The following is a 6,038-nucleotide window of genomic DNA, read 5'->3' as shown; positions in this document are numbered from 1 at the left end:
CTGCTGAGCCCCTGCATAGGAAATGAGGCACATGTGGTGTGCAAATGAAGGGAGAGGGCAAATGCCTCTGGGAGATGAGCAGGAGAGATGATGCAGACAAAATACACAGCTAGGGCAAAAGGAGGGGAGGAGGATGCTTGCATCACAGTAGCTGGGAATGTAGTTAGGTTTGGCTCGTGCTTGGGAAGTAGATGGGGCACATGGTCCACAAGAGGCAGATGCAACAGCCACCCCTGAATTAGAGGTCCCTGTTCCCGGGACCATACAGCATTTCAGCAGCAAAGAGCATAAGAAGGTGAAGATCTCCTTTCTTTCCCTGCACTGTATGGTGGAGGCTGTCAGACACATCGGGGGGATGAAAGGCTGGCACGCTCCTCATCTTACCAACAGCGGAGCAGTGACCAAGGAGAGGTACGGTCCTTGCTATCACCAGGTCATGTTATAGGCTTGTTTTGCCTTATGTTTTTTGTCTGGAGAGGAGTCTTCTCTCATATTTCCCTGTTAGTCATAACTTGTGCAATATCTCCAAATCATATCTGTGGTCTTAACTTAATAAAACCCCTTTAAATGATACAAAAACTTCTCATCACTCCAGTAAGATGCAGAATGGATGTAATAAGCCATAACAGGCTTTCTGGAGTCCCAGAAAAGCAGATAATTTTTCCTTTTAAAGCCCCACTACAAAAAAATTCTGAGAGTTTCCTCAGAAATAAATATACTGGTTTACAGTAAAAGGTCTCACCAGTCCGGCTGATGTTTGGAAGTCTGTAAAAGTTTGATGGTACAGCCCGCACACTGGCTTTCACTGCAAGAAGTAATTCCTTGCCAACTTTTTTTCTCTGTTATGTGAGAAATGTAGCCCATTACATCAATTTCCCAGCATATAAAAGTGCAGCTGGCTGGAGGGGAGCGAGAGAGACAGAGTGCTGTGGAAACTTTTCCAAAATTCCATCTCTGTCTTGAATCACAGAGGTGTGAAATCTCCACCTGGGAGGTTTAAAAGGTATCTGTCCATATTTGTTTGCTTTAAACTGTTCAGACTCAGGATCCAGTTCAAGCAGTTATCTCTGGGTACTAGGACCATGTGGTAATTTCCCATGTGGTATCTCTTACCTTTTTTAATTTTTTTTTTTTTTTTTAAATTCCCCATTAAACTGACACTGTTTATGGTCTGGTATCAAATGGATCCAAATTTCAGTTTGCATTTAGCCTGAGCTGAGGCAGAACCGAAGGTTTCTGAAGTGATTCTTTGCTACTGAATTTTCTGGGACCAAACCAACATATTTCTTGCATTTAATCCTGACCTGTCTTCCTTTGGCAGTTGTGATGTCCCCACCTCCTGTGAGTGAATAAAACTTGAAGAAAAGATTTGTGTGGCTCCCTGCAGTAAGAATGAGTACATTTACAGCACCACAGGAAAAAAACCCACAAATCTCCCTTTTTCTACTTGAAATGTCTGTTTGCAGATGGCTTGATTTTTATTATCTTTTTTCCCTTTCTTCGCCCCTTCCCCCTAAAAGATACCATTTGGACCATTAGCAATCTCAGCATTTTCTATGTAGTTCTGCTAGATATTTTTGTCAGTCTCGAATCAAAACGGTGCCAGATGGAAACCCCATGCTCTTCATAGATGATCATTTCCAGCATTCTTCTGTAAGGTTGTATAACATATGTCCATGAGAAATTAAAAATGCTGTTTCCTTCTATGAACTGTGTATGCTCAAGGGCACAGAGAAGGTTAAGAACATAACTGAGCCAGGACTGTTCTGTACTTTTAAAACAAATTAATTTCCTAAACAGAAGTTATATTAACATTTAGATTGGTTGCTGATTTGTTGAGGATGGTCTTATTGCTAAAAACAGTTGTATCAAGCAAAGCAATCACGAAACACGCTAGCAAAAAGGAGTTTTATGTTGAAAATCATAGTCTCTACTATCAGGACGCTGCTGTTTTCTGGGTTTGGTGCTTTTTGTTGGTTGGATTTTATTTTTTTCCGCCAAACATGTTCAACATTAGCTTAATGCTATTCCAGTTGATATCCATGGGAGCTGATTGTAGACTTCCTCCTGAGCTGGAGGAATTTCCTTACTTTGGGCAGGACTTTTGAAAGCAGTCTCTGTATCAGTGTAGTAACTAGACTGAGATTTCTGATGTTGGTATTTGGATGCTCAGTTCTCATCAAATGAATAGGAACAAAACATCCAAAGCCCCGTGCTATCTGTGAGAAGGTCTGCTGGGGCCAGCTGCCCCAAGAGGCTCCTGTCCTCACTAACCACACTCTCCTGCTTTAGCACCCAGCCTCTCTGTCCTCTGCAAACTTGTATCCTCTCATTTACATCTACACATTGGGTCATCTCTGTTATTTAAGTACAATCCCTTTGCATCTGTTTGTATGGGTTTTGTGCAAAGTACCACATATGTTCATGAGAGCTATAAAAAGAACCCTAATATTTAAGCTACTGAAAGAAATAGGGACTGCAAATAGCTGCAATAAACTCCAAGAAAAATGGCCAAGCATCCCTATTCTTTTAAAGTCTGGGGTTGACCGTTTTATTGAAGCTGAGTAGATTAACTATCTTGTGTTCATGCATGCACAGAAAGCGTTTAGCTTTGTTTATTGTGGGAATTCGACAAAAGGAATCAGATCTTGGTCAAAAACAATGTCTTTGTGCTAGTGTAAGTAAAACACATGGTATCAATTACTGTGGGCTACCTGATGGGTGGTAGCTTGTTCAGGAGAGGTAATTAGGTTGCTTGCAAACACACTATGCAAATTTCCAGTCTGCTTTCCTAAGGAAAAAAGTCTTGTGATCCTGCTGTCCTTCTACGTTGAACTCTTTGGTCAGCTCCAACAAAATCAGAGAAAAGAGCAAAGATTGCAAAATACTGTCTTTCTCAAGGTTTCACAAAAACAGATAGCTAGGCAGAAAGTAGAGATTCCCACAGAAGAGACAGTGATGGGAGCTCAAGTCGTCTTAGACAACAAATCACAGAGATATCCATGCCTGTCGTCTTGGATCAGCCATCTCTGCAATGGATGAGGTACTCACCCGAGATGTGGGGAGATGCAACATCAAGTCCCTGAACTAGAAAGGGACCTAAAGCTGAAGTTTTTTAGTGTTGGGTGATCTTCAGACATTAAAGCTATCTCTTTTTCTTCCCTGTTGGTACATCCCACTGGTGTAAATGGTGAAGCGCTCCTAGGAGGAAGATGGGCAGCCTTCCAGTACTTAAAGGGGCTACAGGAAAGCTGGGGAGGGACTCTTTATCAGAGAGCATACTGATAAGATGAGGGCTAATGGTTTTAAACTGAAAGAGGGCAGATTTAGATCAGATATAAGGAAGAAATTCTTCCCTGTGAGGGTGGTGAGACACTGGCACAGGTTGCCCAGAAAAGCTGTGGCTGCCCCCTCCCTGGGAGTGTTCAAGGCCAGGTTGGACGGGGCTTTGAGCAACCTGGTCTAGCGGAAGGTGTCCCTGCCAATGGCAGGGGGGTTGGAACTGGATGATATTTAAGGTTCCTTCTGACCCAAACCATTCTATGATTCTATGAAGATGGGAACTGAGAAAGGAGAGCAGTGTGTTTTGTCCATTCTGATTCTCCACTGGTTGTCGGCATTACTGTCATCCATTTTCAGACATGCACTCAGGAAAGCATCAGGGTTTTGGGGAGAAGGGAACTGTTTGGTTGGGAGGGCTGTTTTGTAGGTGTGGTTTATTTTAATACCCCTGTGCTTTCCTGGGTTGTTTGTTGGGTCCTGAGCTGTCAAGTGCCAGGTCAGGTGTTTTGGGGCTGCCAAATACTATGGGAAAGGAGCTACAAGAAGACAACTGACGGCTCACTGTATATTCAGAAACTGCTCTGAGAAGTTGGGAGGCTGGGGGCCCTCTGTGGATTCTCTGAAATTAGCTTATTACTTGACTGTTAAGCGTATTGTATATGCCAAGTAATTAATTTTTACAGCAAACTTGTCTAGGACTTGGGCAAAGGAGCAATTAATTCTCTGGAAATAGATCCATTATCATAATTGCTAATGGATGCAAAACTCCCTCAGACACAGATGGACAAAAAAAATCCTTTCATCTCTGTGATTAGGGTACCTGAAAGTCAGGTCCAGTATGTGTGACAGGTAGTTAGTCCATTAAAAACCCCTATCTAGTGCTAATTGTGGCTGCTGAGCTCTGGCATGTTAGATGGAGGAGACAGGTGACTGCTTCCCCCTGTCCCACAGCTAGCACCGGAGCTCCCACCCCATCACCTTTTCCTCTCTGTGGGGATGTCCTTCCCCTCATGGGTATAATTGGGATTTTTCTGCTGACAGCAGGAATCAGTGGATGTAGTGCTACGAGTCTCTCAAACTAGAGAGACGTTCATATCCTCAGTGTTGCGCAGACCCACTGTGTCCTGTGCTGAGAGAGCAGAGTGTGGTCCCTGCCACAAACATTCACCAACCAGCTTTGTACAAAAGATGGGTTTGGCTCTCTGCAGCCCAACAAAACGGGACTAATAAAAGGAAACAGCCATGCACGGGACAAAATAAGACCTTTTCTTCCTTTGCTATTGAATGCCAGCTTTGCTGTGTCATTCTGCAACAGATCTTATACCTTCAGCTTGATTTGTAGCTGAATGGATGTTTGGGAACTTGCAGAATCATAATTAATATTTCATACAACTCAACCCTTGAAAAGCAGCTAACAAAGACCCCTCAGCATCGTGCAGCTGCCAAACACTGTGTGTTGCCCTGGGCCCAGGGACTTTCATGTTCTGTGGGCATAAGCCTCCCCATCTCTAGACAGCATCCTCAGCGCCCTGGCTCTGCTGCCCAGCAAGCACAAGTCAGCATTTGCAACTGGCTAATGTACCACTGGTGAAAGATGGGAAGGGTCAAAGGGAATAGAGGTTTTTATGAGAGTTGATCCATTGCTATTTAATCTATAGTGACAAAGGCATCGTTAATAGAATATGGGGAGGATGATGAGATGGGCCAGACCTTGGGTCTGAATGCTTGTGATGTCTGGGAATGCAGATGGTGCTCTTCTGATCTGTTCAGTGACTCAGGAGCACCAGCATTGTGCTTCTAGAGCATCTTCTTGCATGGCATTAGGTGACATGACTTTTTTGAAAGCCTAATATGATTCAGACCTATCAGAGTCCTGTTTTTCGTAGCATCTAGTTAACAGTGTAGGATAATAGAGACAGAAGGGAGAAAAAGTACAAATGGGGAATTTGTAAAATAAATATTAAAATTTTTGGATGGAACCTTGTTTTCTTTGTGTTTATACAACAGCACATAGTAGGGCTGCAGTCTAGAATGAAGACATTGACTTTGGGCGAAAAGCCGGGAAAGTAATCAATAAGTAGTATTACCCACTGTAATACTGCCCTCCCCTCCCCTAAATGAGGAGAACTGGACCTGTAATTGTAGGTGGTAGGAGATGAACCAGCGAAGCTGCTTCACGCACAGGTACGCAAGCAATAGGAACAGCTGTGCAAATACTGCAGGGTTTTGATCCTGCATGACAAATGAGATATACAACAATAACAGCTCTCCAGAAGCTGACGTTCAGCATCAGAGGTCATTGTGTAATTAAAATGAATTCCAGCCTGGCGAGGGCATTTATGGTCTTTACTTTACTAGACACAGAGCAAGCCTGAATCTTGCAGTCCCAAGCAGAGAAACAGCCATTTACATTTCAAATGTAGCCGCACCTCTTTCCAGAAATCACAGCGCAGGGATGAACTGGCCGAGAAAATGTTACCATGGAGGTTGAGCAGCCAGCAAAATATTGATTAAACCAAGTGATGGAATATGAAAAATTACATTCACTAATTTGGCGTGGCCAGAGAGGCTTAGCGGGCAGGAGGGCTTCATCCCCGGTTTTCCCGAGCCGTGGTAGAGGAAGCAGTTTCTCTGTGCTGTGGGACTGCAGCCCTTTGGGAAACAGCAGTGTTTGGCAATAAGTCATGAAATACCAATTGCAGAAGGTAAGGGCTTCGTTTCTGAAGTACAGCACACTGTAAACAACCTCAGTGCTT

The 6,038-nt window shown here is 43.6% G+C and overlaps 1 protein-coding gene across 1 annotated transcript in view; it reads left to right on the top strand.

The window, feature by feature from the left end:
- Window positions 1-392: 392 nt before the first annotated feature.
- FGF13 (fibroblast growth factor 13) overlaps window positions 393-6,038 on the top strand; it is a 277,313-nt gene continuing 271,667 nt past the window's right edge. Inside the window, exon 1 of the mRNA XM_074834744.1 lies at window positions 393-411. The gene's annotated coding sequence lies outside the window, so the exon portion shown is untranslated. The remainder of the gene's footprint in view (window positions 412-6,038) is intronic.

This window comes from Strix aluco, chromosome 10 (assembly GCF_031877795.1).
Source record: "Strix aluco isolate bStrAlu1 chromosome 10, bStrAlu1.hap1, whole genome shotgun sequence".
Classification (NCBI taxonomy): Eukaryota; Metazoa; Chordata; class Aves; order Strigiformes; family Strigidae; genus Strix; species Strix aluco.
This window is presented reverse-complemented; position numbering and strand designations above follow the sequence as displayed.